The sequence below is a fragment of the Musca autumnalis genome, unplaced genomic scaffold (assembly GCF_047663935.1).
Source record: "Musca autumnalis isolate F117 unplaced genomic scaffold, ASM4766393v1 scaffold_2, whole genome shotgun sequence".
Classification (NCBI taxonomy): domain Eukaryota; kingdom Metazoa; phylum Arthropoda; class Insecta; order Diptera; family Muscidae; genus Musca; species Musca autumnalis.
Genome location: NW_027411755.1, coordinates 70,218,009 through 70,230,527, shown reverse-complemented (window position 1 = coordinate 70,230,527; position 12,519 = coordinate 70,218,009).

Below are 12,519 nucleotides of genomic sequence, written 5' to 3'. Positions count from 1 at the left end.
TGAATTATCTACATGTTACGAGTGTTAGCATTAATATCAGAAGTGTTTCTTCTATTGACAAATTTAAGGATATTTTATCCAGTTTTTCAAAGTTTCCTGATATAATTGCAATACAGGAAACATGGTTTCAGCAAATGTTACACTAATATATTGTATTCCTGGTTTTAGAGCCGTACACACTTGTAGAGGAGATGGTTACGGTGGTACTACTATATACCTTAATGAAATGTTTCAATACTCCGTTGATATTTGTAAAAGTGAGAGATTGTAGATATAATTACTGTTACTTTAACCAATTTTAAAGTAGACAATAAACCTATGAAGCTTACATCTTTTTATCGTTCTCAAAAATGTTCTGTATCAGATTTTGTTGATATTCTTGAAAATGTATTAAGTGATAATGCCCGTAATCCCATTATAATCCTTGGTGATTCTTATATTGACTTATTTCGCAGCTGTCATTACGTACAGTTGTAGCCTACGTTTCAAAACTATGGGTGTTCCAATGCACATAACTTGGTAACTCGATCGAAAAGCGGTTCATGCATTGACCACATTTTTAGTAATATTTCTGAGAAGTTGTGTATTGATTCAGTAGAGTGTGACCTTACAGAACATAACTTACTGTCTTGCAAGTATGTAACCAATAACATCCAGGAAAGGGATTTGGTTACTACCAAAAAGTTTTGTTTTGGGAAAGCTAGAGATATTCTTCGGAATATGCTACCAACAGATACTAGGGATTTGGATGCTTCACTTTTGACAGAAGAACTCATGTCCTGTATGGAGGCTGCAATAAAACAGTCCTCAGTAACTGAAACGAGAAAAACTGAATTGCAATTTGATATATCCCCGTGGATTAATGGGAACCTACAAAAACTTATGATGTTCAAACAAAAGTTGTTGAAGAAGCGACGGAAAGTAAAGAAGAGAGCGAGCAAGGTTCATGAAGTCTTGAAACAAATAAGCAGACACGATGTGCCTTAACCAAATTTAAATGGAAGGTGCTTACACCTGGGAAGTTTTTGCAGATTCTGAAACGACAATGCTCACAGATGAGAATTATCAAGAAACAAAAAAAATCGCCGGAGGGATTTTCAAATAAATCGCGATTTAAGTTCACATTTTTAGGGGTTCTTTAGGTGTTCACGACTTTGCGTGGAAACCGCGAGTCCTATGTAAGTAGGCCTAAAGAAAATGTTGTAGCTGTGAAAATTCTCCACATGATTGTCCTTTATGATATTTTCGTAGGTTTTACCGTTTTTGAGATATAGAAGTTCAGATTAAGACAATACACTGACTGTATCTGTATTATTTGAAAATCCCTCCGGCGATTTTTTTTGTTTCTTGATAATTCTCATCTGTGAGCACTGTAGTTTCAGAATCTGCAAAAACTTCCCAGGTGTAAGCACCTTCCATTTAAATTTGGTTAAGGCACACCGTGCAGAGTAATAAAAATAGCAATTCGAGAAGAAAGCGAAAGTTATTATGAGAAAAATTTGAGGATGATTGGTAGCGACACAAAGAAATGTTGGGCTTTTCTTAATAAGTCATTTTTGAAATCAAAGAGGTGTGATATATATGTTAAAGATTCACACGGAGAAATTTTAGATAATGATAATGACAAAGCTTAATTAATCTTAATATTGCTTCCGACCTTAGAAGACAAATTTGTATCAATCTCGAAGATCATGTAGATACATAGCGAACTCTTTAAGAGCTAGCACAAATTTTCAATTTAGTAATATTAATCATGGCGATATTTTAACAATTATATCGAAAATGGAAAATAATAAGAGTCCGGGTTACGACAACGTATCAGTAAAATTTGTACAGGAATGTGTTCAGGAATTATCTCCACTAATTGTCAACGTCTTTAACCCAGATAAAGCCACTGGTCGTTTAAACGCCACAAAAAATGGTTGCAAAAATTGACGTAAAACTCTGACTTTTTTGAATATTTTTGTGGGGTTTTTTGCATTTTGTTATAGTATTGTCCGTTATCTATCATTTCACGCTTATAACGCTTCATTTGACCTACCTATTTTCACGCAATTGGCGTAAAACCCAAGCTATTCAAAAAAATCGACTTTTTTGTAATTTTCGACTTTTCATGAAAAATTTAAATATTTGATAAAAATTTAATCATAAATGTTAGAATCATATAAAGTCAGGGATTTGTTAGGAATATAGTAAGAGTATTTTCTCAACCAAAAACCAAGGGATTGGCATGTAAGGTTACACCAATATTACCCTCCAAAGTTTTTGGCACTTTTAAAAGAAGTCCCTATTGCAGGAAAACTATACGTTTTAGAGAAAAAAGTTATTTTTTAGAAAATGCTTAAAAAGTCTCAAAAATATAATTTTCATAAACAATTTTAAGCTTTCTCGCAAAAAAAATTCTCGGCGCTAAGTGGGTTAATAAGATGATATCTACTGCGATATATCCAGACGCCTTTAAAGTCCATAAAGTAATTCCTATACCCAAAAAGAATGATGCCAACTCATTAGATGATTATCGCACAGTTGCTATTTTGTCAGTAGTAGACAAGATTATTGAAAAAGTTATATCTGATAGTATGACAGATTTTCTCGAAAGCAATAATTTTATTTACGGAAAACAGTTTGGTTTTAGGAAGTGTTGTGGCAACGTGGATGCAATTTGAAATGTTATTCAGTATGTCTGTTGGGGACTTGATAGTGGTTTTGGCCTTTGATCTAGTAGATCATGGTTTGTTGATTCAAAAAATGAAATATTATGGTATAACTGGGAAGGAACAGCAGTTATTTAAAAGCTATTTGTTACGCAGGAAGCAGTACGTTAACTCAGCAAAAAGTAGCATGGGATCGGTTAAATTCGGTGTACCACAGGGAAGTGGATTAGGCCCCTTGCTATTCTCAATTTTTTTGAATGATATAGCAAAATTTAAACCTGGATGGCGAATTAATAATGTTTGCCGACGACATATGTTTGCTTTATCGCTACAAATATGATGTGGAATTAAGGGCCCGCATGGAACGCGATGCAGCTCTAATTGTGGAATTTGCCCGCTTAAATAGACTAATAATCAATCCAAATAAAACCAAATTCGTTCGTTTTCGTCCTCAAATATCGAGATCCGATCCGTTTAGCATTTACGTGGATGGTGATTTAGGTTATGAACAATAGTCAACTAAATATTGTTACGGAATTAGATTTAACTAATCTCCGTATAGACGTTGTTTTATTCCCCGATACGATTTGTACCAAATAAAACAGGGTTCGTTTTAGATTACGTTTCTACAATGCTTTATTTACTTTATTACACTTATTCAGAACTGACTGTTATAGCTAAGTACACCGCTTTACTTTACTTCTTTACTAGTCGATGTTTACACTTCGGTATAAAATTCACAACTAAAACGTCATTGCCATTTCCCCTGTATTTATACCCCAAAGTATCCCTGTTCTAGAAGTATCCACAAAGTCTGGCAACATCTCGAATCTGTGCAACGAACACACAGACGCACATTCGCACTAAGCGAACAACTATACTCACATACATACATGGGGGGGAATACAATTGGACGACAAGCACTACAACAACAAACAGATGCAAGAAATAACGAAGTAACAAACTAAACAATAATTACATGATTGTGGCAAAACAAAACAAAAGAACATTAACAAAAGGTAATGTAACGACTAGAATGATGAAGAGAGTTCTACATGGTAGTTGTTGTTGCTTAAATAAAATAACTGCGTAATAAAACTTTACGTTACAATTCGAATTTTTAAATTAACGGAAATTAAACTAAATTAACTTAAACCTATCAGTTACATTCGTAACAATATTTAGGTGTTACACTTCAGAGTAATCTTTGTTGGGATATTCATATAGACAACGTTAAACATAAAATATCTCACGCTCAGTTTATCTTATTTTGAAATTTAAGATTCCAATATTATATAAATTTCAAAATAAGTTAAACTTGAAAACCAAGTTTTTAATTTTTGAAGCACTTATTCAATCCCGTTAATACTCGAAAGTAATCTGCGAATTGCTAGGTGTAGATTGGAGAAAACTAAGCAAAGAATTGATTGCAATGGTAGTAGATATTATAACAACCTACCTAGAGAACTAAAAGCTATTGAAACTATTTCAGATTTTAAATATGCCTGCAAGCAATATTTATGTTCAATTAAAGAAACATTTTCAATATAAATGCTATAAAAAATATTAAAATTTTTTAGATTTTTTATTATTATTAGACTTATTCTAATGAAATTTATGAGTTATTATAATTGTTATTAGTTTTATTCTAATGTTGTTTTTATTTTGAGTATATAAAATGTTGCCAATAGCCTCAAATATGCCACTTTGGCGCTGAGGTCCAATTATGAAATGTAAAATAAATAAAAATAACAAATAAAAAGATCAGCTGATTTCTTACAAGCTTTGGCGAAATTCCATGAGAAAAATTACTGAAAACTTTTTGAGTAATTGCTGCTGCGAATGTTATCTAAAGCGATCTGACATATCTGAATAATTTACATTATAATAAACCGCTTTTCACATCAGTCGACACACTGTGCCGATATACACAACATAAGTTGATTATATTCTCTTGCTCTCTCTATTTGTCTCCGATTTTCCCTCTCTCCCCAAATATATATATTTATGTAGTTCATATCTATTGTTGTTGTTTTTCTTTTTGATGTTCCACAAAAAGAAAAACAACAACAAAATTTCAAACTAATCTAGAGCAATGGGTAAATAATTATTATCTCATCTTTTTGTTGTTGTTTTTGTTGATTTATGTTTGTTTTTTTTTTGCACAGCTAAATTGTACGATCATCAAACATTTGATATTTAACAGATACTAAGCAAGAAGAATAGACTTTTTGGGGCCCAACTTCTGTCCTCTCTGATGACTACACAGTTTATTGATTTCCTACACATTTCAAAATTACAGCATCAAATACAAACTGTATATGCGACAATAAAAAATGTTGTTATAGTCAAAATTTAGTAAATGTTTATATTTCTAATGATAAATTATTTTCTTTTTTTGTTTTTACAGTTGTTTTGTTATTATTTTGCCTTTATTATTTTTGGGGTCTGGCAGCTGCAATTGCATTTTGTTGTGATTTCTGTTTGAACAGATGTACATTTCAATTATAAGAACTATTTACCCCATTCGCCCATAATGTTGCAATAATTTCAAGCATCACTATATAAATTACAACGGCAGCTGTTCAGTGGGGCAAGTAAGCACTCAGTCCTGTCCATCCATCCATCCGCCCACCACCCACAAACATTTGAAATTGCAATTCTCTATTGTCATGAAAATTAATAAATGAAATTGCACTTTGTCGCAATTTTGATGGGCGCAAAATTTATCTTCCGGAAGGATGGTCAAATTGTCGAACAGAATTACAGTTACAGTAAATTACAATATAACTGTTGCAATTAAAATGTACAAGCGTTATAGGCACACATAGATAACGCATGTGTACATATTTGATTATCTAGTCAAAGGGGAGATTCAATAATGAAATCTGCCGGCAGTTTGGTGTATTGTTCCTTTTGTTTTGTGTTAAGACCCTGATAACGAAGCCGGTGGTAGCATAGCTACTGGCAGGACCTACCTTGCCGGTAAAGTTGAAAGTAAACACCGATGCTAAAGGCCAGAACAGAATCAATCGTCGCTTGCTTTGCTTGCTTCCCCAAATGTCAAATTATAAAGGAATGCCAGAGCCTCTTTGCAAATCCGCCTGCGTTCCCCTTTAGGTGGATCTGGCATTCCTTTATAATTTGACATTTGGGAAGCAAGCAAAGCAAGCGATGTGGGAAGTCAACGGCGAAGAAATAATATTGATATACTACAACTTATAAACTAAGTAGAAGGTCAACATGCTCCCGAGTTAGAAGTCAACAGCAACATATAACACAATACACCCGAATACCTGTGCCTATACGCAAAGTGGAGAAATTGACAGACATGCACTAAAATTAGTCCATCTTCGTGAAAGGAACAACGGTGGTTCTTATTAGGAAAGGTAAAGGAGATCCAATTGCTTCCTCATCACACTGACCATTGTGAATGCTTAGTAATTTCCACAATTACATATGTCATCTTTCCATCGCTCGGAAAGGTCTCATGCTCCCAGACTTCTGATTTCAAAGGATGGAGCAGGAGATTTATATCGAGTTTGAATAATTCGGCGAATATACCATCAAAATCGGCAGCTTTTCAATTAAGTAGTTGCTTGGTGGCTGCGGAGACTTCACTTAAGCTTGGGGCAAAAGGTTTAAAAGTGTTGCCTTCAGCGAGAAAGCTGTTCTTCGTCGGTGTTAAGAAGATTTCCTGCCCAATCTTTTACGGGGTGTTGAAGAGGTATATCACGCTTTACCAATTCTTTCTTCTTCTTCTTTATTTGCCAAACCGTATTCGGGTGTTAGCGATCATACAATTATGTTTTACATTGTTAACAATTTAATTATATTTTTTATTCCATTATAGATAGGTTTCAATTCTTGGCAGCATTCAGGAGGCTTCTTTCGTCTTGCAGTCCCGTCCATTCTTGAATATTTCTTATCCATGATGTTTCTTTTCTGCCTCTTGGTTTTCTTCCAGCTATTGTGGTTTGCATAATGGCTTGGAGGAACTTATATTTTTCATTGCGCATTATATGACCCAGATAAGATGTTTTCGGCTTTTTACATCGCGTGTTATTTGTCGTTCCACATTCATCCGTCGTAGTACCATTTCGATCCTGCACTTAAATTCATTTGACATATCCCATTTCATTTATCTGGAATCCTAGATATTTATATGTTCTTACACGTTCTATTTCTAAGTTATTAATTATCATAGGTACATTATTTTCCACCTGTTTTCTGCTGACAATCATATATTTAGTTTTTCTTATGTTATCCATATTTTTCACTGGTCTTCATGAGTGCATCTATTAGTCTTTGTAGCCCTGCTAAGCTGTTTGCCAGTAATGTGGTGTCATCAGCGTAACGAATGTTATTGATGAGGGTGTTATTTATGCTAATGCCAATGTTTTTGGAAGCTATTGATTCTTGAAAAATTTTTTCAGAATATATATTAAAGAGAAGAGGTGACAAAATACATCCTTGCCGTACAAAAACAAACAAACATTGTTCCACAACATCCCATACGGGACAAGGGAGATTTCTCTCATATCAATGAGTGCACCCCGATTCATATCCTTGCCGTACACCTTTCGAAATTGGGATATTGTCAGATAATTCACGGTCCACTTTAATATTTGATACTTGTTTCCAGTATAGATTTTGAATACATCTTTTATCGCATTCTTCTAGTCCAATATCGGTTAAAATATCCATCAACTTATCGTGTTTTACGGTATCAAACGCCTTCTCGTAGTCCACAAAGCAAAGAAAGACGTCCTTTTGAACTTCACGGCATTTTTGTACTAGAACGTTAACTCCAAGAAATGCTTCTCGGGTACCCATGCCTTCTCTGAATCCAAATTGTGTGTTACCCATATGCATCTCGCATAATGGGTATATTTGTCTGTGTATTATTTTCAAAAACATTTTTAGAGCATGGCTCATAAGGCTACCTAGTCTAAAATCACCGCACAAATTCGCATTGTTTTTTTTAGGAATGGTTACAAATGTCGATTCCAGCCAGTCTTGAGGGTAATGCCCTGTGGCGTAAATTTGATTGAATAATCTCAATATTAGTTGTATATTTCTTCCTTCTATTAGTGTCAGTACTTCGGTGGGTATTTCATCAGGACCCGATGCTTTTTTATCTTTCATGGTTTTTATTGTTGCTTTTAATTCTTCCTCTGTAATGGGTCTTTTCGTTAAACCGCTTTGATTTTCTGTATTTGGTAATTGTGTTCGACTTTCGTCCGTAAATAGAGCTTTTATATATTTTTCCCAAAGTTTTTTCTTATCAGAAACTTCGTAATGGGCTATATTGTTTTCATCAAAGAGTAATGTGGAAGATCTTCTGGAATATATCCCGGATGCCTCTTTCAATTTTTTATGGAGATTGAAATCGTCGTGGAGAATTTGTAATCTTTCAATTTCCTGGCATTGTTTTCTTATTTGTGCATTTTTTGCAGCCCGAGTTACGATTTTAATTTCCTGATTGATTTCCTAGTATTTTTCGTAGTTTATGTTTTTGTATTTGCTTCTTTCTTTGCGTAGAGTTCGTATTTCATCTGTCACCCATGATTTTTCTCTATTAGACGTTGTGATGCCTAACATATTATTAGTTATGTTGTTGATGGATTCTTTAACATCATCCCATATATTTTCGCTATCTTCAGCGATGTTATTCAGTTCGGCATTTAGTCGGGTTTTTACCGAGTGTCTCGTCAATTCATCATCTAGTCTATCAAAATTTAACTTCTTCTGCGTTTTTTTTTTCTTGCGTGTTACTGCCAGTTTTATGCGTATTTTGCAAACTAGAAGAATGTGATCCGAGGGAACGTCAGGGCCGGGATATGTGGAACATTTGTTCGCACAGGAAGCATATCTTTTATTTATTAAGATATAATCTATTTGGTATTCTCACTGTTATCATGTTATTGGTGATCGTAAATACTGTAAGGGAGTCACCAATGTTTGCTGCCTTTTGAGCTTCATTTGCCATTTTATCAATATGGTTGCGTTTGTCTCTTTTGAGTGAGCGCTGCACTATTATATTCCAACTCGAACTGGGCTAATGTTGCTGGGCTCATATTTTCCCCCGAATTGTTTTTCGACATTAATTCCAATCGATTTTGAATTATGTTCCATGTTACGTCTGTCATCCATATTTATCTGCCTTTAGTCAAAGTCAAAATCTTTTGCGCATTTGATATTGATATAATATAACTTATGAACTAAGTGGAAGGACAACAAGCTCCCGAGTTAGAAGTCAACAGCAACATACAAAACAAAATTGACAGACAAGTTTTGAGAATGATCGCTAAATGACACCATGTACTAAAATTAGTCGAAGAACAGGAGTTTATGATATCAATACACCCAGTTTCCAATTGTCCCGAATATACATACTTACCAATAAGACAGACTTTTTTAAAAATTTTGTTACCAAATGTGTACAACGAACTTTTGGAATACTCGTACATTAAGAAGGAATTACGATCGCCATCGGTAATATGTCTAATGAATTTCAGTCGAAGCTTGTTGAAATAGAAGATGAAACCAGGAGCATTGATGGCAATATTATCATGGCCAGAAACTCCAAGTCTCGAGCAGTAGAATGAGGTTCACAAGAGACGAACACAAGAGCAAGAAAAATTACGGGAATGATAACCAGAATAGGACTGCAAATCGCAAATATAGGATGTGCACCAAGATTTAGGCGATCGGTCTGTAATGACACCATACCAGAAATTACCATGGTATCGGAGAACTTCACGAGCAGAGTTATCAACTGGAAAGCCCTTAAGATATACACGGCTAGCGACCACCAATATATCTCTTACTCTCTACAATCAGACTGAGGAACCACTACGCAAAGGACTAGAGAAGAAACGTTAGGCGACTAGATAGAACAGCTCTAATAGACAAAGTCAACCATTGCCATCAATGGAAATTGCTTCAGAACGGGTGAAAAAAAAACATGGCAAACATCATCAAAAGAAAGATGGTAAGATACACGGAAGATGTTCAACGTAGACTGAGACAAGCAATAATCCGAACCAGAGCTTGGTTAGAAACACATGAGATAGAATTAGCTACGCACAAAACCGAACTGGTGCTATTATCCAGAAAGCATATGTCAGCAGATATCGTTATTCGGGTAAACGACGTCGTCATTCGCACGCGGAAAGCTGTCACATGTTTTGGAATATGGAGAGCTTGGTTAGAAACACATGAGATAGAATTAGCTACGCACAAAACCGAACTGGTGCTATTATCCAGAAAGCATATGTCAGCAGATATCGTTATTCGGGTAAACGACGTCGTCATTCGCACGCGGAAAGCTGTCACATGTTTTGGAATATGACTCGACAACAAACTGAAATTCTAATTGCAGGTCAGTCACGCAACTGAGGATACAGCTGGTATTACAGCAAAACTTAGTAAACTGATGGCAAAGAGAACACAGCAGATGACGCAAAGCACGACTTTTTTGCATGTGGACGATGGTCTGAGCTATGTCGACACATGCCGGTAAGAAACTTCTAAGGTATTTTACAGGTACAGCCACCATGATTAAATGCAGGAAAGTTCCAAAATCGTATCCATGGAATGTGGTTATTTTAACCATGGTTGGGAATGGTCCCTTCCTGCATTGTGTATATGGCGGCTAGTGTTTCATGTGGGTAACGGATAAATAGCATGATAATCTAGTTGCTCACAACATTTCTAGCAATGCACTATAGGTAATTTGCCCTGTTTTTGAGGCAAAAAGTCGATTTTGCAACTTTTAATAATAATTGGCCTGTTCCCGTACTTTATAAAGTGGTAAAAGTCGTAAAAGTTGTAAAAGTCGTAAACGATTTTCATATAAATTTTGTGTACGGGAACATAAAACGTGTAAAAGTGGTAAAAATTGTAAAAACTTTTTAGTTCTGGAACAGAGCTAATAATTTTTTAGTTGGCATTGAAAAAAGAACATGTCAAAATTTATTAATATGAATGACATTTTTCAAAATAGCGTCATTATCGCGGTTTAAATTGCAGTCAAAGTGAGAATTTCGAAGAAGAACTAAAAAAATATATATTGTAAGGCATATTTCAATGTACTTAAAACCGCGGAAAAATAAACGAAATATAAATATATGTAAAATGGGATAGATTGGCAATTGCGAGAGGAATTTATTTAATATATAATATAGCTTAAACATTTTGGGTAGCGACCAAAAACACAAAAAGTCAGAAATAAATATTTTATTTTTCTTTAACTCACTTCATGTAGACTTTTACTAAATTGGCCGTGTTTGGCCGTGATTTTGCCACCTAGAACACAATACTGAAAGTCTTCTGCATTGGTATTATTAGGTTTCAAAACCCGATTTTGCGCGTTTTTTGATATTTATGAGATTTTATTAGGTTACTTCTCAATAAAAATTCTTAAAATTGTGGGAGTTTGGTTTGAGGAAATAAACAAAAAATTTAAAAAATATTGTTGTTTAAAATTTTATTGCAAGTAAAATAAGTAATGGCGACAAATTGTTCGGTATATCCGTGGTTTTCTATAAACAGTGCGACAGTAGCAACCTTTATTTTATCTCTCTATTACATATTAATCATTGGTACGGTTTAAAGGAGTACTAAACTCGTCTTTATTAACGTATATTCAAAAAATATACAAAACTGTAGTAACAATTCGTTGGAAAACCTACTCGCGGGGACAAAATTTGTGTTACTTACTACCGTGATCGTTTTCATCAGTTTGTTGTGTATAAGAAAACGAATGAAAATGGCATTGGAAAAAATAGCTTTGTTCGTTATATACGTAGTTGCTTATAACCGTTGTTCCTTATATCCGAATTTATCTGTAAAAATCTTTGTTTTATCTCACTTTTACACATAAATAATTTAAAAAGTTAAAAAATTGTTTAATTCCGCTGTTATTAATTTTTGTCTCAAAAACAGGGCAAATTACCTATAGTGCAATGGTGTAAAACAATGTCGTGCTTTGGTATTGTTAAAGTTACGAAGTTTTTCGGCAATTCACACACACACGACCCGAACGCAACGAAAGAGCACACAAATGTTTTGATTTGTTTTTGTTTTGCAGCATGCGTGCATACAACGTTACTAACACACTGTCAAAAGTTGCAAATATTGAGAATTTTGTGTGCCCTCTTCTTGGTCGGCTATGGTGTAAAAGCATAGATGACACTCCAACGACCTAATACCACACCAAACAAAAATATTGGCAGCAAATTTACTATCCCTCACTGACAAGCATTACAAACCCCCTCCCACCCACAAAAACAACCAGGTATGTGATGGAAAACGATTCGACTCGTTTTGTCATAAATCGAAATCGTATATTTCTAATTTTGGTGAATATTTTAATGAAATTGAAAATGGATTTTAAAAATAATATTCAAATAAGGGACGTTTGAGAAGCGAAACTATATATATCAACAAAGGCAAACCGCTAATATACCATTTCGATTCTGCAAATCGACTCGATTTGGTTTTCATCACATACCTGAACATTATGGTGAACACGGCAGGTCATGAGAGGCACAACCCGAAAGACAAGGGTAAAGCGGAGGAAAAATGGGGCCCAGGAACCACCAACAGACTATAAAGAAGTTAATGTGGTTGGGCCAAACGAAAAAAACGCCCTCTTCTGAATAGATGGACAAAGTTCCATAGCAAAAAAACTGTTCTTTTTCCGAAGGCCCGTCTGAATCATCCTATCGACCTCCAATACATTTTGTAGCATTGCAGGAAATATACCGTTTGGAGCAGGTGATTTAAAAGGCTTGAAGGTATTTATTACCCAAACTATCTTTGGACTACTTATGATCTCCTCGATGACTCACCTCCT